The sequence below is a fragment of the Phacochoerus africanus genome, chromosome 6 (genome assembly GCF_016906955.1).
Source record: "Phacochoerus africanus isolate WHEZ1 chromosome 6, ROS_Pafr_v1, whole genome shotgun sequence".
Lineage (NCBI taxonomy): Eukaryota > Metazoa > Chordata > Mammalia > Artiodactyla > Suidae > Phacochoerus > Phacochoerus africanus.
In genome coordinates this window covers 57,013,562-57,038,216 of record NC_062549.1, presented here as the reverse complement: position 1 = coordinate 57,038,216, position 24,655 = coordinate 57,013,562, and the positions used below count along the sequence as shown (strand labels likewise).

At 40.4% G+C, this 24,655-nt stretch overlaps 1 long non-coding RNA gene across 1 annotated transcript in view; it reads right to left on the bottom strand.

Annotated features, from left to right (window-relative positions):
* Positions 1–24,655, bottom strand: part of LOC125128810 (uncharacterized) — a 58,206-nt gene that overhangs the window by 9,203 nt on the left and 24,348 nt on the right. The window contains exons 2-3 of the long non-coding RNA XR_007135325.1: positions 4,466–4,611; positions 1,276–1,440 (exon numbers count right to left, since the gene is read on the bottom strand). This is a non-coding gene — a long non-coding RNA (uncharacterized LOC125128810). The remainder of the gene's footprint in view (positions 1–1,275; positions 1,441–4,465; positions 4,612–24,655) is intronic.

The window sequence follows — 24,655 nt, the reverse complement described above, 5'->3', positions numbered from 1 at the left end:
GCATTGTGTAAACTCCAGAAGCTTCTCAGTCCAAGAAAAGGAGCACTGTGCTGGGGAAGCACATGGCATCATCGCAAACATGGGATCTTGAGTGAGGGATTGTTCAAGGTCATTTTCCAATCAGCAGCAGTGAGCTCAAAATTGATGTGCAAACCAGAAGATTAGGGAGCACTGGGCAGCCTCGGGTTGTTTTCTGCCTGGTTCAGGGGAAGCTGCTGGACGAATTTTTGCCTCTAGCCTTTTGTTGAGTGACAGGAAAAGAAAAAAAGGATCATTTGAAGCCTCCCAGATTCAAAATGGACAGAGTGCCAGGCCCCTCGCTGCCCTGGAGAAATGGTGCCATTTGGTGCCAGCTTAGGAGCAAGCGTGTTCCCACTGTCTCCTAGAAAGGCTCTCTCTAACTCCTGCTAAGGGGGTGGATCGCCAAGCCACTGACTTCTTGCCCTTTTTCATAGGACTTCAAGCATTCCCATTTTAATTCTAAAACTTTCCCCCCATATTCCACTGCTCCAACACCTCCCCTAGAAAAGCTGGTATTCTGGGTCTGAAATGGCATCAGGTTGTCAAGCAGAGACAGGAGATCAGAGGACCAGTTTGTAGCAGCCAACAGTTAGGGTATCTATCGAAAGCTCACGTTGCACATTAATGAAACACTATAGAACATCAAACCCTAAAGGTAAAACATCACACCCTAAAGAGTCAGAGCCACCAAAATCCCTTCTGGAGTTTGCCCTCTGCAGTTGTGGACCTAAAAGTTCCATGCCTTCCCCATCCTTTCAGAATCATGCTTTCCCTCCTCTAAAGACACACACAAGCTCATTCCCAAACCAGGGCGTGTTTTCAACAGTCCCATTTCACCCTGACACCTTGGAGCCTTCCAGTCTAAAGCCCCTGAGTCTGCGCAGCCTGGGGAGAGGGAGATGGTAATTAAGTTAGTTGGGAGCTGCTGGGGGCGGACTTGGGGATTTCATCGCAGCTGCCTGCCTCTGTCTCCCCAGCCGCCCTCCCACATCTTCCTATGAGACCGGCTGTGTGTGTGTGTGTGTGTGTGTGTGTGTGTGTGTGAAGGAGGTGCTGTTTCCCACAGCTCTGATCTAATTCAGCTGAAATTCAATCTCCGTGTGACCAGCTTCAGCCAGCGCTCTCCCACCCGCCACCAGGCTCCCTTCTCTGGGTTCTGTGTATGTGTGTGTGTGTGTATGTGTGTGTGTGTGCTGCCCATTTATACTGTCAGTCCGCAGCCTCCCCTCCACCAGCCCCTGGGTGTAGACTTACACGGTGTCAGTGGGCCAGCCTTGGGGGCTTGGCTGCTGCCCGGACGCTCACCCTCATCCTCAGGGCTCTGAGGGGTGACACCCTATACCTGCCACTCCGCGGGTTGAATGGGGCTCCTGAGTTATCACTGGAGAAAGAGCAGTTGAGCCAGATGAGCCTGAGAACCTGAAACAGATGTAAAAGACATCAGGCTGCGTTTTGCGTGGCTCTTCAATGCCCAGAAAGATTTATGACCCCTTTTAACCCTCTTTTAACATCAGTTGAACTGGGCTTGTTTTATAGCGAGGAAACAAGCCTGGCAGTCATACAGAAAATCTCCAGAACAACAGGGCCTGCCCCCGGAGTCTGCAAACCCTCACTTCTTTTCTTTGTCCTCTCTCCCTTAAGCTCATCTCTTAGCCTCTGTATCTAGTAAGGACATTTGATCACAACCTCTTTGTAACTCTCTGTGCTCACATAGCCCAAAGCTACCAGTGGCTTTGACCCTCAAAGGTGTTCAGTGTGGCTGTGCATCATCTTTATACTGAACAGAGAAGGCATGAATATCTCTTAGAAAAGTGAAGACTGTAAGGGGCCAGCACTACTAGCCAGAGATGCAGTAGCACTGTTTTTTTTTTGTTGTTGGTTTTTTTTTCGGCCTAATTGTCACGTAATCACATTACACTGGATCAGGCGCACTTTCTTTTGATGGAGAAAGCTTTGAACTTTGCTCCGCACTTCCTGCAAGAAGAGAATTTCTACCTCAGGGCTGGGAGGCACAGGAAGGCAGAGGTTTTTGCAGGGTGCCTTTTACAAGCCCTGTGAAGCAAAAGAGAAGGGGGTTTACAAAGGCGTCATAATTAGGAACGATGTGTCAAGGCAGGCAGCCACCTCCTGAACCCTGACACCCGCCCCCCCTCAACCCCGGCCCCACTCCTCTCCCCCTGGGCGGCCTCAGGAACATGGAAATTCAGCACGGAGTACTCAAGCCATTTTCCAGTGCAAAGAAGCCCGGGGATCTTTCCATCTTTCATTCATTTTATTGCACACAGTGGAGAAGTGATGGGCAGGGTTGCTTTTTTTTTTTTTTTTAACTGTTATTACTTTTTAAAAGGATACACTATGCATGAAAACATTCCTTTTGGCTAAAACCCAACTAGCTTACTTATCTTTTTTTTTTTTTTTTAGGGCCACTGCAGCATATGGAGATTCCCAGGCTAGGGGTCCAGTAAGAACCACAGCCTCAACAGATCCAAGCTACATCCTCGATCTAAATCACAACTTGTGGTAATAGCGGATCCTTTAACCCTCTGAGCAAGGCCAGGGATCCAACCCACATCCTCAAGGATTCTAGTCAGGTTCTTAACCCTCTGAGCCACAATGGGAACTCAGTAGCTTGCTTATCTTGATATAGAGATAAGAACAGGCAGGTAGAGCTGGAAAGTGTTTTCCCTCACCTCCTCTAGATTCCAGACTGGGTCGTGCCATCCTGAAAAATCAAACCTTAAGTCCAATGTGGTGTAAAGAAACCCTGTTGGAATTCAGTCTCTCTCTGCAGTCAGGAGTTAGGACCACAGTAAGAAACATCCTGAGCACCTAAAAACATTTGCACACTTATTCTGCTCACAGTCAGGGTGCATCTCGGGATGAAGAAGAAACACGGTTTGGGGAAGGAGATTCTCCCCTTCCTGGGGAAGAGGAAGGTTCCTGCAGCCAAGCTCAGAAATAATAGTCTCCCTGAGTCCTGAGAAAACTGCCCCAAATGTTAACACATCAATCTTAAGGAAACAAGCCTGGCTTTTACCGACTTAATTTCATATAATTATTTCAGAGCTTGAGTCTTTACAAGAAAGAGGGAGTGGAGGAAAAAGATCAGAAAATTGAAGGGGACGAACAAAAGAGGAATGAGAATTTCTTTGTATTGAAGACTCCCATCGGCCCCTCAGTGCCCAGGGCTCTGTCTTGGCTTTCATCTTTTAGGAGCAACTGCACGGCACCCTGAACAGCATGTGCAGTAGCTCAAAAGGCATTGATTTCAGCTCAGGTCTATTTTTATTTTTCCTTTTTTTTTTTTTTTTTTTAGGGCTGAACTCTCAGCATATGGAAGTTCCCAGGTTAGGGGTTGAATTAGAGCTTCAACTGCCAGCCTATGCCACAGCCACAGCAACGCCAGATCCGAGCCACGTCTACAACCTATACCACAGCTCTCAGCAATGCTGGATCCTGAACCCACTGATAGGGCCAGGGATTGAACCTGAATCCTCATGGGTACTAGTCGGGTTTTTTTCTGCTGAGCCACAATGGGAACTCCACATCTGGTTGATTTAAAATTCAGATCACAGGAGTTTACATCGTGGCTCAGTGATTAACGAACCCAACTAGCATCCATGAGAACTCGGGTTTGATCTCTGGCCCCAGTCAGTGGGTTATGGATCCGGCGTTGCCGTGAACTGTGGTGTAGGTTGCAGATGCAGCTCGGATCCCATGTTGCTGTGGCTATGGTGTAGGCCGGCAGCTACAGCTCTGATTGGACCCCTAGGCTGGGACCCTCCATATGCCTTGAGTGCGGCCTAAAAAGACAAAAAAAAAAATTCAGATCACATAAAGATGTATAATATATATACAAGGGAATACTACTCAGCCATAAAAAAGAAAGAATGCCATTCACAGTAACATAGATACAGCTAGAGGTCTCACATTGAGTCAGAAAGAGAAAGACAAATATATGATATCACTTATCTGTAGAATCTAAAAAATGGCAGAAAAGAACCTATCTGTGAATCAGAAAGAGACTCATTGACATAGGGAAAAAACTTGTGGTTGCCTAGGGGGAGGGGGTTGTGGGAGGGACGGACTGAGAGGTTGGGGTTAGAAGATTTAAGCTATTATACATGAATGGGTTAATCAACAAGGTCTTACTGTATAGCACAGAGAACTGTATTTAATGTCCTTTGATAAACCATAATGGAAAAGAATATTTTAAGTGTGTATATATATAACTATATATATGCATAATTGAATCACAGCATAAATTAACATAACATTGTAAATCAACTATACTTCAATACAAAAATTAAATAAAATGCAAATCACAAAGCCCTATCCTCCAGAAATGTTGACAGATACAGTAGGTACAGAAGCTGCCCAGGAATCCATATTTTAAACAATCACCTTAGGAAAGTTGGAGGCAGACAACTCAGCAATAACCCACCTTGGAGAAGCACTTTGTTGTGTAAAATGAAGACGTTTCTCATCCTCCCACTCCCTGCCCAGGCTCCCACTGGGGCTGGGTATAAGGATAGAGCCCATCACTTTCACATCCCTTCATTCATATTTCAGAATCTACAGCCTGAAGACCTGGAGAGAAACAAAGCAGAATGGGGGATTATGTTGATGGGCCTGGTTTCCCTTTAAAGATGAGAAAAGGGCAAGTCTGCTCAGAGGGGGTGATCAATTGATCTAGAAAATGCCGCACAAGTGTTCTTTGCTAAGCTGCAGGGTCAAAGTCAACAATATAAAGGAAAATATACCTCCGTTTCATTGAAAAGGACTTACGGTCAAGCTATTGCTCAATAGGGCTGGTGTGGGTTACACTCTGTCAAATGGCCCTGTTCCTTTACTCAGCTTTCCATAGACCTTTGCCAAAGAGGACAATAAGGGAGAGAGAGAGAAAGAGAGAGACTCATGGTTGCAGTTTGTTTTTGCACCTGTGGATTTTTTTTTCTTAATGACAATGGTTTGAGAACATCATGATAATATTTTAAAAGATAGAGTGAAATAGTTTGTATGCGAGGTTGGGATAATGGAATGAATGGAGGACCTCTCATGAAAGGACTCTTTGTAGTGACATTTGCCTGCACTAGAGTGAAGTGATACCAAAGAATGAAGCTGAGGAAGAGGTTTCTGGAAAGATAGGTGGCTCCTAGAAATCCAGAAATAACTTTTCACCAGTGTCTGACTGATTTGTCTTGCAACTCCCCATGTCTAAAATGAGCACAAACATTAACAAAAATGGCCTCGGGGAAACCAAAATAGAGCACACACAATCCAATCAATTTCTTCATAGGAAACTCAGGTCCTTCTTCACAATTCTTTCCATACAGTTCTAATACACACACATGTGCACACGCGCTTGAGAAAAAAAAACGTCAATATCTTGTAATAATTTATACTAGAAAAGACTCTGAAACAGAACATAGGTATTCTTTTGCAGATTCTTTGAATCTCTTTGCTGCATGCCTGAAACTAACACAGCACCATAAATCAGCTGTAGTTCAATTAAAAAAAAAAAAAACAGAAAAAAAAGAAACACAAAATAACTTCAGAATCACTGAAATCTAGGACACTTTCTACTCCAAAAGAATCTCAGGGCCCTATTATGTGACAGCGTGGAATCTTTGTTCGGTATAATGATTCCCAAGACATCAAGAAAAAGTTAAATAATGTTCTGTGTCCTCTGTTTAAGAAAGTACTAAACAATGTATTTTAGAAAGATTTCCATTCAGATGGTTAAAATTAAAGATGTTTCCATCTTTAATGGGAGAGGAAAGTGGTAAATCCTTATTTCCAGTTTCCAGAACTCTTGTTTACTCAAAAATAATTTTTTCCCCCAAAGTTTCTGGATAAGCAAGGTTTGTCTAAGGAGGAAAGCTTGGGGATGGGAGGCAGAGGAGGAACAGCTGTTTTGAGTTAAACAAGAAGCATGTTAATGACAGCACGGAGAGATACTTGGGTTTAGCCTGCTGGTCAAAGAAGTAATGAGCTACATGGTTGAATGAAAACAATTATTCAAGGTCTGTGATAGTGGACGGGAGGAGGGAGATTCGGAAGGCCACAGTGACGAACAAGGTATCCGTGGCATAAAACCATCCTCCCCCAGGCTGCAGTAGGAAGTCAAAGACAGGGAAGAGAGGTGTGGAAATAGCCCAGCCTCATTCACCAACATTTGGGCTTTACAGAGAGCATTTTCTGAGAAAGGTGATGGCACATGGACTATGGCCAGGACCAGAGGGGAGAAAAGAGGATGTTTTCAGCTGGAATATTAATGATAAACACAAATGTCATGATTACCATGAAAGTTTAGGCACGAGGGACACTAAGAAAAAAAAAGTAAGTCATATATCTCTACAGTGGTTCCTATAAAGGGGTCAGAATTAACTACCAGTTAATTACCTCTGCTTGTCTCTAAGTCAGCAGGATGCCTCTAGTTAGAGAGCTCCAGCCTCTTTGCAAGAAGATCCTGAGGTTACTGGGCAGACTGGGAAGTACCAGGAAAGGGGAAAAGGAGTCCCAGCACTAACCTTATGGAGAAATTGGCACTGGGTGCCTCTACCCCCACATCTTGCTTGTCTCTCACCTCTGCATTTCCAGCCCATAGACCCTAAAAATTGCCCCCAAACCTCGCACTGACTAGGGAACTCTCTCTCTCTCTCTCTCTTTTTATTTTAGGTCCGAAGGTGCAGCATATGGAGGTTTCCAAGCTAGGGGTCCAACCGGAGCTACAGCCACTGGCCTACAGCACAGCCACAGCAATGCCCAATCCAAGCAGTGACTGTGATCTACATCACTGCTCAAGGCAACACCAGATCCTTAACCCACTGAGCAAGGCCAGGGATCAAACCCACATCCTCATGGATACTAGTCAGATTTGTTTCTTCTATGCCACAATGAGAACTCCCTAGGGAACTCCGTCTTAATTAAAATGAGACTAAGATTGAGCTATCCCTAGTTTAGAAGTGAGGATATATATGAGGAAGACAATCAGAATCAAAAACTACTCTTAAGAGTTTCCACTGTGGTACAACGGGATTGGCACCATCTTAGGAGCTACTGGTATTCAAGTTCACTCCCTGACCCACCACAGTGGGTTAAGAATCTGGAGATGCCACACATGTGGCTTAGGTCGCAACTGCAGCTCAGCTCTGATCCCTGGCTTGGGAACTCCACGTGCTGAGGGGCAGCCAAAAAAGAAAAGAAAAAAAACCCAAAATTTCTATCAGGAGTTCCTGCTGTGGCAAGTGGGTTAAGAATCCAACTGCAGAGAGAGGATTAAGATGGCAGAATAGAAGGACTGGAGCTCAACTTCTCTCCTAAAAACAACAAAATTCACAACTAAAGGCTGAGCAATCTCCACCCAAATGGACCAGAAACCCATACCCTACTCCAGAAGAAAAAGAGGTAGGAGGGGTGATTTCACGATATAAACAACCCCATACCTCCTGGGTGGGAAGCTCCACAGACTGAAAACTAACTGGTTCACAGAGACTTACCTACAGGAGTGAAAGTTCTGAGCCCCACATCAAACCTTCATGTGTGGGGATCTGGCACTGGGAGAAAGAGCCCCTGGAGCATCTGGCATTGGAGGCCGGTGGGTCTTGTGCACAGGAGCTCCACAGGACTGGGGGAAAGAGAGACCCTCTTCTTAAAAGGTGCACATGGACTTTCACGTGCACTGGGTCCCAGGGCAGAGCAAGGTCTCCATAGGAACCTGGGTGAGACCTGACTGCAATTCTTGGAGGACATCCTGGGAAAACAGGGGTGAATGTGGCTTGTTGTGAGGGAAGGACATTGAAAGCAAAGCTCTCGGGAATATTCAGCAGTTGCCTTTCTCTGGAGGTGGCCATTTTGGGAAAATCTGGCCCCACCCATCAGTCAGTCAGCTCTGAGAAGCCCCAGGGCAAACAACAATCTAGGTGGGATCACAGCCCCACCCCTCAGTAAACAGGCTACCAAACAGGCTACCTAAAGACCCCTCAGGCACACAGCCACCTCTAATCCCATCCAGAGACTAAGCCCCACCCAGCAGAGGGATTAGAATCGGCTCCACCTACCAGTGGGCAGGCATCAGCCCCTCCCATCAGGAAGCCTACAGCAAGCCCCTGATACCGACTTCACCCACAAGGGGGGCAGACACCAGAAGTAAGAGAGGCTACAGCTCTATTATCTATAAAAAGGTCACCACACCAAAAATCTATACAAATGAAAAGACACAGAACTATAACTCAGATGAGGGAGAAAGGAAAAACCCCAGAAAATCAGCTAAGTGATGAGGAGATTCTCAGCCTCCAGGAAAAAGACTTTAGATTGTTGATGCTAAAGATGATGCAAGACATTGGAAGTAAACTGGAGGCAAAGATGGATAACTTACAGGAAACACTGAGCAAAGAGATACAAGATATAAAACTTAAACAAGAAGAGATGCAAAATATAATAACTGAAATAAAAACTCACTAGAAGCAGCTAACAGCAGAATACAGGAGGCAGAAGAACGAATAAGCAAGGTGGAGGACAGATTAGAAGAAATTATGGATGCAGAACAGAAAAGAGAAAGAAGATTGAAAACAAATGAAGAGAGTCTCAGGGAACTCTGGGACAATGTTAAACGCACCAACATCCATATTATAGGGGTGTCAGAAGGAGAAGCGAGAGAGAAGGGGACAGAAAAAATATTCCAAGAGATAATAGCCGAAAACTTCCCTAACATGGGAAAGGAACCACTCACTCAAATCCAGGAAGCGCAACGAGTACCATATAAAATAAACCCAAGGAGGAATACACCAAGACACATATTAATCAAATTAACCAAAATTAAAGACAAAGAGAAGATCTTGAAAGCAGCTAGGGAAAAGAAACATGTAACACGTAACATACAAGGGAACCCCAATGAGGTTATCATTGGCAGATTTTTCAGCAGAAACTCTGCAGGCCAGAAGGGAGTGGCATGATATACTGAACGTGATGAAAGGAAAACACCTCCAACCAAGATTACTCTACCCAGCAAGGCTTTCATTCAGATTTGAAGGAGAAATCAAAACCTTCACAGACAAACAAAAGTTGAGAGAATTCAGCAACACTAAACCAGCCTTACAACGAATACTAAAGGAACGTTTCTAGGCAGAAAAGAAAAAGCCACAATCAGAAACAAAAACTCCACAAATGACAAGGCTCACCAGTAAAGGTATATATACAGTAAAGATAGGAAATCATCCATGCACAATTACACCACCAAAATCAGAAATCATGAGAAGAGGTGGGTACAAATGCAGGACACTGGAGATGAACTTGCAATTAAGAGAACAACAACTTAAAACAATCTCATATACAAATAGACTCATATCAAAACTTCAGAATAACTGCAAACCAAAAATCTACAATTGATACACAAACAAGGAATCTCTGGAGAAGAAATATATCTCATAGTAAATATGTGCATAATCCACCATGAAGGGGGTCATTTGACATCATTCTTGGAATGCTGAAGTATTCTTAAATCTGATTCTGATTTCCTCTCCATCAAAGAACTTATGATAATTATAATTAAATAATGCAACTGTACAAATAAATAATACAGTTCTACAATTGTATTATTAATAACCATTTTTACAATGTAAGGTCTATAATGTCTTGTTTATCACATCACGTAGAATGGTGTTCTATATTGAAGAAAGAGGATAGTTACACTGGTTTTTAACCAATTTATGCATTTTATATTTTACTTATTTTCATAGGATGTATTATTTTTGTTATTCTTACCAGTTATTCTTTTTATTATGCTATATAAAATATTTAATGGTATATAAGGCTTTCTTCTTTAAAGAAAAATTGAAATGTAATAGATAATACTAAATAGTAAAGATGAAAGCCATACAAAATGGGATAAAGTATAGAATAAATTTCCTATTTGTCTCAGCATATTTTCCATTCCACTTCTCCAGAGGGAGTCACTTAATCTCTTTCTTAAGATCCATGATATAATAATCCGTGTGAATGTAATTGTGTTTAAATATATGTATTTTATTCTGTAAAAAAAAATAAAATTTCAAAACAAACAAACAAAAAAAAAGAATCCAACTGCAGTGGCTCAGTTCGCCGCAGAGGTGAGTGTTAGATCCCCAGTCTGGCGCAGTGGGTTCCAGGATCTGATGTTGCCGCACCTGTGGTGTAGGTCAAAGCTGCAGCTCAGATTAGATCTCTGGCCTAGGAACTGCTATATGTCATGGGTGAGGCCATTAAATAAATAAATAAGTACTACCCTCATCAGAACATATTCTGATTTCAATCTTAATCCTCTCCTGAGCCACCTGACAAGAAATAGTCACAGTTAGGACTTTGAAATGCATAAATCCTTCAAATATTTTTTTCTAGTTCTGGCTACACTATCTAATTTATGCTGTAGATGATAGGAAATAAAATACACCGTTAACATGTTAAAAAAATCTGTGGAAGTCATGGCGACCAGCTACCCCCTGCATACAAATAACTCCTAAATCCAGTTCTCCCCTCAGCCGTGGACACGCATTTCCAATTGCCTGCTGAACACGTCCACTGGTTATCTCATATAGTCTCGATTCTTTGAACTTGAATTTGCTTCCATTCCAGTGCAAGTCTGCTGTCATCTTCTCTGCCCGGCAAGTGCTCTAGATGAAGTAAGATGACAAGCCTGGATAATTATAAACACATCTGTCCCACCACACCACAGAGGCAGAGGGGCACAGGCTAATTCTCAAGGATGTTTATAGGATTTAGGATTCCTCAAAGATGTGTGTGCCATGGTCCCAACAAATCAGCAATTCTCCTGAATCATGAGTACTTAAAGGCAATGAGACAGCAGGAGCCCAGGACAGGCACTAACAGCAGTTTTCATTACTGTCACGGTCATTTAGGCACACAGTCCCAGGTGTTTCCCTTGACATAAATCTGGCATAAGAAAATTTGGCATTAGGTGCATGCCTCTCCATTGTGGGCCCTTTGTCCTAAGGGTGGAAACCTGTTTGCTCACTCAGCTCTCCATTCTGAAAAATGCTCCTGCCCACAGAGGCTTTCCTCATTGACTCACAGAAAGCAGAACCTGAAAGGCACAGTACAGATCTCCTAGTTCAGCTTCTTTGTGTACAGATGAGGTCATGGAAATTGAAAGAGTTGCCGTGCTCATGGTTGGAAATCCAGCATCAGAGCTGTAACTGGAACCAAGAGCATCTGCCGTGTTCCATTCCCCTTTCTACTTTCACAACCACACAATGATGGAGAAAAGTTAACACACTTCTTGGTGATATCTGCAATTTCTACTTTCACAACCACACAATGATGGAGAAAAGTTAACACACTTCTTGGTGATATCTGCAAGGAATCAAGCTGACCCAGCTCTAAGGATAGAACATCAGAGATCAAGTACAGAGCAGAGCAGGTGTTTCCAGGCTAGCTATTCATGAGGCTTTACATTCTAGAATGCATCTCTTCAATATCCCAGAGTTCTAACATTTATACAAAGCTTCATTGTCTCTCAACTCCATTCAATATTCATGCCTTCATAGCTGGAGGGAAAAATGCCTAAAGTGACCATGTTGTACTTCTGTACAATCTGTATGTGCTAACAGGATTCATTGTATAATCTGGGCTTTCCTCTCACACATATAGTAACCTACATTATTTCCCTCAAAGAAAATTGATGCTAACAAATTCTCATTTCCTTTTCCAGTTGTTCTTGGTATTTCGTTGCCAATGTTGTGATTGCTAAGCTACCAACTTGAGCAGGAGGAGGGACTAAAGGTGTAGGGTGAGGTCATGGACATGGGTTTGGACCCAGGAGGTGTATGTGTTTACTCACCATGGTAATTGTCAAGCCATTTCCCCTGGGCAGCCTAATTAGATTACATTAGAGCCAACATGCTAGCAGTAAGCGTTGCATCTTCTTCTTTTTTTTCCAAGCAGTTTTCATCAGGGAAGCATATCTTTTTTAAAAAATTTGTATTGAAATATAGTTGATATACCATGTTGTGTTAGTTTCAGGTGTGCAGCAAAGTGATTCAGATATACAGATATAAATATGTATTTATACTTTTTTATATTCTCTTCCATTATATGTTGTTACAAAATATTGTGTATAGATCCCTGTGCTATACAGTGGGTCCATGTTGATTTTCTAGTTTATATATAGTCATATGTCTATTTAAAGCCCAAACCCCTAATGTATCCCTTCCCCTGCTCCCCCCTTTGGTAACCATAAGTTTGTTTTCTATGTCTGTGAGTCTATTTCTGTTCTGTAAATAAGTTTGTTTGTACCATTTTTTTTTTTAGATTTCACATATAAGTGATCTCATTCGATCTTTAGTTCCTTTCACTAAGTGTGATAATCTCTAGGCTCATCCATATTGCTGCAAATGGTATTATTTTATTCTTTTTTATGGCTGAGTACTATTCCATTGTGTATATATGTATCACATCTTCTTTATCCATTCATTTGTTGATAGACATTTGGGTTGCTTCCATGTCTTAGCTATTGTAAATAATCTTGCTATAAACATTGGGATGCATTTTTTTCTAATTATTTTTTTTTCTTCCTGGATATATGCCTAGGAGTAGGATGGCAGATCATATGGTAACTCTATTTTTAATTTTTGAAGGAACCTCCATAGTGGCTATAAGCACCACTTTTCGAACATGATCTGACTCTCTTCTCACATCTGTATCCTTTCTTCTTTAAAGACTAGAAATAGCTTTGCCATTTCCATTTACCTCCACCTCTATCTTCCCCATTTCCTTTGCATTTATCTTAGCATGGCAAATACAAAAGAAACTACATTCAGAAAACATACTTCACCTAGCATGTCACAGGTATCCAATAAACATCTGAGATTAATCTTATGATTGGTATCTTTTCTTCCGTACCTATGAATCAAGAGACCCTAAAGACTCTGGCATGACAGTAAAAGTCAGATATTCACACAGGCTCTACTTGATAAAGATGAAAATATTATTTAAAAGCTAACGAGGGTGAGGATTCTGATTCTAGAGAGAATGCTTGACATTATTCATGGAGTTCTCCATGGCTTCTAGTAAGGAACCTATAGGATCTTTTCCACAAAGGACACATCCACTAGCTTGAAATTCAAGTTCTATTCCGTGTCTCTAAAAATCTTGATTGTTCTTCAGTCTACACTATCACACATTCGTGTTTGTCTTAATATAAAATCTTCCTACAATTTCTAGTAAAGTGAAAGCTTCAAGAAGATACACCATGTTTATTCTAAGACTCTCAATTGTCACTGTAATACTACTGCATACTCCAGTATGAAAAATCAGACTTAACCATCAGGGGAGCTGCTGAAAGAGCCACGCCAATTTTCTTCTAAGCCTTTTTGTTTTCCCATCAACCCAAAAATCTGAGAAACATTTTTGTTGAATAAGTATATAAGAACTGCTAGAGTGCTATGCAGTCCATGTGCCTTTTTTCTAAGCTGTTTTTATCCACAGTCCTGCTAAAGGGATAAACCAGACATCCTTGTTAATTCTATGTGCCAGCAATTACCCTCGCCACAGGTAATTGGACCTGATGCAAGCTGATCCAATCAGATACTCTCCTGAGAATTCAGAGTTCAGATCAAGCAATTACCTGGTGTTGGTCCCTAGAGCTGAGAGGTCATACAAAGCCAGGACTGGGGTAGTCTTTTTATGCCATAAACATTTTAAAGTAAAACAAGCCAGAGAGAAAAAGAGAATATTGAAAAATCTAAAAGAGAAAGAAGTTATTAACGAAATATTTTTCTGACCAAAATGGAATTACATTATAAATCAATGACAGCAAGCTATATAAAAAATATTTAGAAATTAAGCAGCATACTCCTAGATATATCACAGCTCAAGGAAAAAATTATAAGAAAAATTTTTAGGTATTTTGAAAAGGATGAAAATGATAACACAGCATATCAAAATGGATGGGATGCAGCTAAAGCAGTACCAAAAGGAAATTTGACAACATTAAATGCTTACATTAGAAAAAGAGAAATATTTTAAATCAATGATTTAACTTTCTACCTTACAAATTTTGAAAAAGAAGAGCAAATAAATAAAAATTACACAGAGGACAAAAATAATGGTAATATCAAAAACTGATGAACTAGAAAACACAAAAACAACTGAAGAACAATAAAAATCAAAACTTTTTTTTTGTCTTTTTTTGCTATTTCTTGGGCCGCTCCCTCGGCATATGGAGGTTCCCAGGCTAGGGGTCAAATCGGAGCTGTAGCCGCCGGCCTATGTCAGAGCCACAGCAATGCGGGATCCGAGCCTCATCTGCAACCTACATCACAGCTCATGGCAACGCCAGATCCTTAACCCACTGAGCAAGGGCAGGGACCGAACCCACAACCTCATGGTTCCTAGTCGGATTTGTTAACCACTGCGCCACGACGGGAACTCCCAAAACTTTTTTTTGAAATAACCAATAAGATTGAAAATGAAAAAGAAAGGACTTAACCTTAATTACCAATGCGGTAAATGATATTATGAGCAGATCCTACAGACATTAAAAGGGTAATAATAGTATATTATGAACAATGTTATAAATCTCACAACCTAGATGAAATAAAGTCCTTGAAAGACACAAACTACCGCAGCGCACTGAAGAAAAAAAGTATACAAATGACAAATAAGCATATGAAAAGAAATAAATCCACATGCATATGGTCCACTTATTTTTGCCAAAGGTGCGAAAGGTAATTTGCTGGAGATAAAGATAGATAGACTAGTAAATGGTGGCTGGAAAACTCATATACACATCAGGGGGTGGGAGGAAGGAACCGCAATCCATAACTCCTGTCATACATAAAATTAACTTGAAATGGATCGTAGACCTAAATGTAAGATCTAAAACTGTGAAATGTCTCAAAGAAAGCATAGAAGTAAAACTTCATAACCTCGGGCTAGGCAAAGATTTCTGAGGATACAAAAAGCACTAACCATAAAAAATGGATATATTTGTCTTTGTTAAAATTCAAAATGTTTTTCCTTTAAAAATACCATCAAGAAAATGAATTGACAAGCCAAAGACCAGATGAAAATATCTACAATGCATGTACCTAACAAAGAATTTCTATTCAGACCATACAAACACAATCCTGTAATAAAAAGGCAAAGTATACTTGGCAAATCATGGGCAAAAGATTTGAACAGACACTTCGCAAATGAAAATAAACAAATGACCAATAAGCACATGAAAAGATTCTCAGCATCCTTAGCCGTCAGAGAAATGCAAATTAAAGCCACAAACACACAACTATTACAATAGCCAAAATTAAAAATTTGACACAATCTAGGATATGGAGCAGCTAGAACACTCAGGCATTGCAAGTAGGAATATAAAGTAATATAATCATTTTGAAAGACAAGTTGTTAATTTCTTATACAGTTAAACATAGATGTACCAAGCAATGTAGTAATTACACTCTTAGGTATTTACCCTACCCCAAAATGATCACACAGAAGATTTTACCCTAATTTTCATAGCAGCTCTATTAATAATAAGCAAAAACTGGAGACAAACCAAACATTTACCTTAAGACAGAAGGTATGCTGTAGTGGTACAATGGAATACCACTTAGCCATAAAAACAATAGCCTAGAGATACCTGTAATAATATTGTTGTCTCAGAGCATTACGCTGAGTAAACAAAATCAGACACAAAGAATACATTTGTTACATATATGAAACTCTAGAAAAATCAAGACTACCTCGTTGTTATAGAAAAGCAGTTCAGTGTTTGCCTGGGGCTGGGACTGGGGAGTAGGGGTACAGACCACTTTTAGGATAATGGAAGTGCAGTGCACATTGATTTACAATGGTGGTTAAACAAGTATATACAAAATACTTCAAGTTATGACTTAGAATGAGTGCATTTTATTGGATATACAAGTCAATAAAGTGGTTTTGTAAAATTAATTTGACATGGCTAAGATATAAAATGTCTATGGGCAAAGTGGTTGCCAATAGGGCTATCTGTATATGGTAGGGGGACAGATCAAGATGGCTTTTCATTCCACATAAACTGTACATTTTGTACAAAATCTGTTTTAAAATGGATATGCTAGAAGATAGCTTGGATTGTGTATCAAAGACAGTGTGAAATGAATCTAGAATCTTTTTCTGAACATGACCCAGAATATAAAGAACATTCTATGTCAGAATCCAGAATATAAATACACACATGTGTAACAGTGCTTATCCCTTCTTCGTGCAGCGAATATGCATATAAATATTCATATGGGAATTCCTGTCGTGGTTCAGCAGAAATGAAACTGACTAGTATCCATGAGGACACAGGTTCAATCCGCGGCCTCGATCAGCAGGTTAAGGATCCGGTGTTGCTGTAAACTGTGGTGTAGGTTGCAGATGTGGCTCAGATCTGGCGTTGCTGTGGCTATGGTATAAGTGAGTGGCTACAGCTCTGATTTGACCCTTAGCCTGGGAACCTCCATATGTCGCAGGTATGGCCCTAAAAAGACAAAAAAATAAAAATAAAAATAAAATACATCTGAGACTGGTTTAGCTACAATTAAAATTTTCAAAAGGGAAAAAAACTTCGTAAGGATAGGAATTCTTATTCTATCCAGTTTGAAATGCTTGTTTCAATTCTTAAGCTTTTCACAAACTTCAGCTTGAAAAACACCATACTAAAAACCTATCTGGGAGTTCTCTTGTGTTGTAGCAGATCCAACATTGTCACTGCAGTGGCCTGGGTCACTTCTGTGGCATGAGTTTGATCCCTGGCCCAGGAAATTCCATATGCTGCAGGTGTCAGGTGCAGCAAAACAAAACAAAAACAAAAACAAAACATTTCTGATATGGTTAAAGGTTATGGATGAGCAACTTAATTTAATTTCTAGATAAGACCAAGCTTCAAAATAGATACCTTATAAGGAAGAGATAGGAAAAAAATGAGAATTAAAAAGATTAGGCACACAAAAACACAGGATGGTCATAGTTGATCCCTTCCAGCTCTGTGGGAGAAGATGAGCTAGAGCAGTAATGGGTAAGAATCAGATCGGTCTTCACACTTAATTATGGCACCAACTAGCTCTGTGATCTTAAGCAACTAATTGGACCTCTCTGAGTCTCAGTTCCTATGTCTGTAAAAGGATATTGATAATACTTATAGAGTTGTGTGAGGATTGAGATGACCTGTAAAGAGCAAGCATAGAGTGGTTTTTCTTTCTGATTTTTTTTCTTTTTTAATGGCTGTACCCTTGGAATGTGGAAGTTCCTGGGACCAGGGATTGGATCCAAGACCAAATTCGCTGGGCTGGGGATTGAACCTGCACCTCATCAGCAAACTGAGCCACTGCAGTTGGATTCTTTTTGTTGTTGTTATTGTCTTTTTAGGGCCTCACCCATGGCATATGGAGGTTAACAGGCTAGGGGTCCAATCGGATCTGTAGCCACCAGCCTACGCCAGAGCCACAGCAAGGCTGGATCAGAGCCGTGTCTGCAAACTTCACCACAGCTCACACCAACACCAGATTCCCAACCCACTGAACGAGGCCGGAGATCAAACCCACACCCTCATGGATGCTAGTTGGGTGCATTAACTACTGAGCCACAATGGGAACGCTTGCAGTCAGATTCTTAACCCACTGTGCCACAAGGGGAACTCCAGTGATTACCTAATTTTAATTGCCATTTTCTGCCTGCTATAGACAAGGGGTCCTAAAAGGACTGTGTTTGCTTTTTTCATTTTTTCAAGTTTCCCATTTTGCCCTGATTCCCCTACACTCCTGTCTCCTGCCCCATCATCCTAATAAAAGTTCCTTCATTAAAATCACCAAGCACTAGGCCTGTGGTTCTCAAAGTGTGGTCTGCAAACCCTAGAAAAAAGTGTGGAACTGGGGAGCAGAGCCAGATTATTTCAGAGAGTCTGGAAACAGAAAAAAGAGAGAAACTTAAAGTAATTCACTACTTTTTTAATTGTACAGTGGCATTATTTAATTATAATTATCATAAGTTCTTTGATGGAGAGGAAATCAGAATCAGATTTAAGAATACTTCAGCATTCCAAGAATGATGTCAAATGACCCCCTTCATGGTGGATTATGCACATATTTACTATGAGATATATTTCTTCTCCAGAGATTCCTTGTTTGTGTATCAATTGTAGATTTTTGGTTTGCAGTTATTCTGAAGTTTTGATATGAGTCTATATGTATATGAGATTGTTTTAAGTTGTTGTTCTCTTAATTGCAAGTTCATCTCCAGTGTCCTGCATTTGTATCCACCTCTTCTCATGATTTCTGATTTTGGTGGTGTAATTGTGCATGGATGATTTCCTATCTTTACTGTATATATACCTTTACTGGTGAGCCTTGTCATTTGTGGAGTTTTTGTTTCTGATTGTGGCTTTTTCTTTTCTGCCTAGAAACGTTCCTTTAGTATTCGTTGTAAGGCTGGTTTAGTGTTGCTGAATTCTCTCAACTTTTGTTTGTCTGTGAAGGTTTTGATTTCTCCTTCAAATCTGAATGAAAGCCTTGCTGGGTAGAGTAATCTTGGTTGGAGGTGTTTTCCTTTCATCACGTTCAGTATATCATGCCACTCCCTTCTGGCCTGCAGAGTTTCTGCTGAAAAATCTGCCAATGATAACCTCATTGGGGTTCCCTTGTATGTTACGTGTTACATGTTTCTTTTCCCTAGCTGCTTTCAAGATCTTCTCTTTGTCTTTAATTTTGGTTAATTTGATTAATATGTGTCTTGGTGTATTCCTCCTTGGGTTTATTTTATATGGTACTCGTTGCGCTTCCTGGATTTGAGTGAGTGGTTCCTTTCCCATGTTAGGGAAGTTTTCGGCTATTATCTCTTGGAATATTTTTTCTGTCCCCTTCTCTCTCGCTTCTCCTTCTGACACCCCTATAATATGGATGTTGGTGCGTTTAACATTGTCCCAGAGTTCCCTGAGACTCTCTTCATTTGTTTTCAATCTTCTTTCTCTTTTCTGTTCTGCATCCATAATTTCTTCTAATCTGTCCTCCACCTTGCTTATTCGTTCTTCTGCCTCCTGTATTCTGCTGTTAGCTGCTTCTAGTGAGTTTTTATTTCAGTTATTATATTTTGCATCTCTTCTTATTTAAGTTTTATATCTTGTATCTCTTTGCTCAGTGTTTCCTGTAAGTTATCCATCTTTGCCTCCAGTTTACTTCCAATGTTTTGCATCATCTTTAGCATCAACAATCTAAAGTCTTTTTCCTGGAGGCTGAGAATCTCCTCATCACTTAGCTGATTTTCTGGGGTTTTTCCTTTCTCCCTCATCTGAGTTATAGTTCTGTGTCTTTTCATTTGTATAGATTTTTGGTGTGGTGACCTTTTTATAGATAATAGAGCTGTAGCCTCTCTTACTTCTGGTGTCTGCCCCCCTTGTGGGTGAAGTCGGTATCAGGGGCTTGCTGTAGGCTTCCTGATGGGAGGGGCTGATGCCTGCCCACTGGTAGGTGGAGCCGATTCTAATCCCTCTGCTGGGTGGGGCTTAGTCTCTGGATGGGATTAGAGGTGGCTGTGTGCCTGAGGGGTCTTTAGGTAGCCTGTTTGGTAGCCTGTTTACTGAGGGGTGGGGCTGTGATCCCACCTAGATTGTTGTTTGCCCTGGGGCTTCTCAGAGCTGACTGACTGATGGGTGGGGCCAGATTTTCCCAAAATGGCCACCTCCAGAGAAAGGCAACTGCTGAATATTCCCGAGAGCTTTGCTTTCAATGTCCTTCCCTCACAACAAGCCACATTCACCCCTGTTTTCCCAGGATGTCCTCCAAGAATTGCAGTCAGGTCTCACCCAGGTTCCTATGGAGACCTTGCTCTGCCCTGGGACCCAGTGCACGTGAAAGTCCATGTGCACCTTTTAAGAAGAGGGTCTCTCTTTCCCCCAGTCCTGTGGAGCTCCTGTGCACAAGACCCACCGGCCTCCAATGCCAGATGCTCCAGGGGCTCTTTCTCCCAGTGCCAGATCCCCACACATGAAGGTTTGATGTGGGGCTCAGAACTTTCACTCCTGTAGGTGAGTCTCTGTGAACCAGTTAGTTTTCAGTCTGTGGAGCTTCCCACCCGGGAGGTATGGGGTTGTTTATATCGTGAAATCACCCCTCCTACCTCTGGATGTGGCCTCCTCTTTTTCTTCTGGAGTAGGGTATGGGTTTCCGGTCCATTTGGGTGGAGATTGCTCAGCCTTTAGTTGTGAATTTTGTTGTTTTTAGGAGAGAAGTTGAGCTCCAGTCCTTCTATTCTGCCATCTTTTTTTTTTTCCCCACTGTACAGCAAGGGGGTCAGGTTATCCTTACATGTATACATTACAATTACATTTTTCCCCCAGCCTTTCTTCTGTTGCAACATGAGTATCTAGATAAAGTTCTCAATGCTATTCAGCAGGATCTCCTTGTAAATCTATTCTAAGTTGTGTCTGATAAGCCCAAGCTCCTGATCCCTATCCAGCACAAATGAACATCTCCTTAGAAAAGAAAATCATGGACTTGGAGAAGAGACTTGTGGCTGCCTGATGGGAGGGGGAGGGAGTGGGAGGGATCCGGAGTTTGGGCTTATCAGACACAACTTAGAATAGATTTACAAGGAGATCCTGCTGAATAGCATAGTATTCTGCCATCTTAATCCCATCTCAGTAATTCACTATTAAACACTAAAATATTCCAAATAACATTAAAAAGTATCATAAAATCTTCTGATATTTAAAAAAAGATGTCACATATGTGAAATAAAAATGGGATGATTAAAAAAGAGAAAACTTCTAGGAACAAAAAAAAATGTGGTTTTTAAAATTTTTAAATGAAAAACACTGTAGAAAATTTAGGAGGTAAAGTTGTGCTGATTTCCCAGAGAAAAGTTCAAAAATACAAAGAGATGGAGAATGGGGGTGGGAGGGGAAGCTAATTAGAAGACTGACCCAGGAGATATAATATGTGAAAAATAAAATTTCTTGAATAAGAGAACAGCAGAAATAGGAGAAAACAATGAGAAAAATAAAATTAACCTGGGTTTCTAGATAGAAATGACAATGAATGAAAATAAGCCCCTACAAAGGCATATCATCTCTAAGGATGATGATTTTATAAATGAGAGATGAGAAGAGAGACAGAGAGACAGTGTGGTTCATGTACTAATAATCACAAATTAGAATGACTTTAGACCTCTCAAGAGCAAAAATACAAGCAACCCAAGACAATGATGACTTTCAAATTATTTCTTACCTGGTTGAATAACAACCATATGTAAACATAGAATAAAGATTTTCATTTTTTTAATTTTTATTTTATATTGGAGTATAATTGATTTAAAATGTTGTGTTAGTTTCAGGTGTATAGCAAAGTAATTCAGTTATATGTATATACGTATATCCACTCTTTTTTAAGATTATTTTCCCACAGAGGTTTTTACAGAATATTAAGTAGGGTTATTACAGTAGGTCTTTGTTGGTTATCTATTTTATGTATAGTAGTGTGTATACATTAGTTCTAAACTCCTAATTTATCCCTTTCCCTCCCCCCCAGCCCATTTCCCCTTTGATAATCATAAATTTGTTTTAAAATCTGTGAGTTTATTTCTGTTTTGTAAATAAGGTCATTTGTATCATTTTTTTAGATTCCACATATAAGGAATATATCATATGATATTTGTCTTTGTCTGTCCAGCTTACTTCACTTAATATGAGAATCTATAGGTCAATCCATGTTGTGCAAATGGTATTATTTCATTTTTATAGCTGAGTAATAGTCCATTGTACATATACACCACATCTTCTTTATCCATTCTTCTGTCAATAGACATTTAAGTTGTTTCCATGTCTTGGCTATTTTAAGTAATGTTTCGGTGAACATAGAGGTGCATGTATCTTTTCGAATTATGCTTTTCTCCGGATAGATGCCCAGGAGTGGAATTGATGGATCATATGGTAGTTATATTTTTAGTTTTTTTTAAGGAAACGTCATACCGTTCTCCATAGTGGATGCAATGATGTACATTATTACCAACAGTGTAGGAGGGTTTCCTTTTCTCCACACCCTCTACAGCATTTATTGTTTGTAGACTTTCAATGATGGCCTTTCTGACAGCAGGGAGGTGATACTTCATTGTAGTTTTGATTTGCATTTCTCTAATAATGAGTGACATATGGAAGTTCCCAGGCTAGGGGTTGAATCAGAGCTAAAGCTGCTGACCTATACCACAGCAATGTGGGATCTGAGCTGTATCTGCAACCTACACTGCAGCTCATGGCAATGCCAGATCTTTAACCCACTGAGTAAGGCCAGGGATCAAACCCACATCCTCATGGATACTAGTCATGTCCATTACCACTGAGCCATGATGGGAACTCCAGTGTCTCACTGTTTTGATGACCGCAGCTTTGTAGTATAATCTGAAGTGAGGGAGTCTGATTTCTCCAGTTCCATTTTTCTTTCTCAGGATTGCTTTGGCTATTCAGGGTCTTTTGTGTTTCATTATAAATTTTAAATTTAAAATTTTTTGTTCTAGTTCTGTGAAAAATATCATTGGTAATGTGATAAGTATTGCATTGAATCTGTATATTGCTTTGTGCAGCATAGTCATTTTGACAATATTGATTCTTCCAATTCAAGAACATGTTATATCTTTACATCTGTTTGTGTCATCTTTGATATATTTCATCAGCATCTTACAGTTTTCAGAGTACAGGTCTTTTGTCTCCTTAGGTAGGTTTATTTCTAGGTATTTTATTCTTTTTGATATGATGGTAAATGGGATTATTTCCCTAATTTCTTTTTCTGATCTTTCATTTTTAGTGTATAGGGATGCAAGAGATTTCAGAATATTAATTTTGTATCCTGCAACTTTATCAAATTCATTAATAAGCTCTAGCAGTTTTCTGGTAGCAGTTTTTGGATTAGTGAAGAAGGAATTCAGGGAGAGGCAAAGTAATATATAAGAAGTAGATTTATTGAGAGAGAGCATGGTCCATCTTAAAAGGCAAGAGAGTGGCTGCACCTGTGGCATATGGACATTCCCATGCCAGGGGTCAAATCAGAGCTGCAGCTGTGGCCTATGCTATAGCCACAGCAACACTGGATCTGAGCCACATCTGTAAACTATTTGCTGCAGCTTATAGCAACGCCAGATACTTAATCCACTGAATGAGGCCATGGATCAAACCTACATCCTCACAGAGACAATGTTGGGTTCTTAACACACTGAGCCACAATAGCAACTCCAAGACTTTTAAAAACATACATGTTATGGATTGAATTCTTGTCCCCCTCCCCCCAGTTCATATGTTGAACCCCCAATGTTTCTGTATTTGGAGATGGTGCTTCTAAGGAAGTAATCAAGTCTAAATGAGGTCATATGGGTAGAGTTGATATGACAGTAGCCTTATGAAAAGAAACACCAGAAAGCCCACTCACACTCTCTTTTCCTGAACACACACAGGAGAAAGGCCATATGAGCACACAGCAAGAAGGCAGCTGCCTATAATCCAAGAAGAGAGCCCTCCCCAAAAGCAGAGTATACCAGTACCTTGATATGGGACTTTCAGCCTCCAAAATAATCAGAAAATAAATTTATCCTATTTGATATTTTGTTATACAGCCCAAGATGACTAATACAACAGTAAAATTAACCTCTCACTCAACTTTTCTCAGAAAGGTACTAGAAAATGTGCTGAAAGAAAATGAGAAAGAGGAAAAATGGGAGATGTAAAAGGAGCCCCAGTACAGAGAGGTGATGAGGGTTCTGAATGAAGAGATATCTGGGATGATCTTTGAGCACCAGTCACGGAGGGTGCCACCCAGATGGGAGCAGGTCAGGCTCTAGGAGAAACTTCTTCAATAAGTTGAACTCAATAGAATACCTAATGTGAATAAACATTTTGGGAGGCAATTAGATAAATGATGGAGATTATCTGGTCAAATTCCTAATCCATTCCCCTCCAAAAAAAAAAATTTAAGCTAGGCAAAAAAACAGAAAACTTATTAACCAGGGAAAAAAATTAATTGTATAGAAAAATAATCACAGTTATCTTAAATGGCTCCACTATGAACAGCATACATACTTGTTATGTTGCAGTATAACCACTCTGAGAAGGCAGGCATGGGAAAATAGGAAAGGCATCTATAGGGTGCCGAAGTGAAGGGAGAGGGGAGAGTTAAAATCTCATCTCCTGTAATAGTAAGTTAATATATAACATATAAAACTGAAGAGAGAAGAAAGGTGCAGCTCTTCTCTGATACTATTTGGAGACACAGAGCCAAATACAGAGTCAGCTAGAAAAGGAGAGGGCTTGCTTGGGGGAAAGGGAAGCAAGGTTGGAGGACTGTGTTTCTTTTAACAAGCCTTATGGACCTGATTGATTTTTCAACTATACATGTGTATAACTTTGATAAAAATAAAAGATTAAGGTTTATGCTTTCAAAACCAAAAGTCCAAGCCTTTCACTTTTATAGGTTAATTTCTTAATGCATATTCAAATCCCAGGGTCCCCCCAGTTATATCATGGCTTGTTATAATCTTTGTTTTGTTCCAAGGTGGTTTCTAGTAAACAAGGGCACATTACAAAGTGAGCATGAGGACACAACAAAGTAGAGTCAGCCCTCTGTACTATACTTACAATCCATAA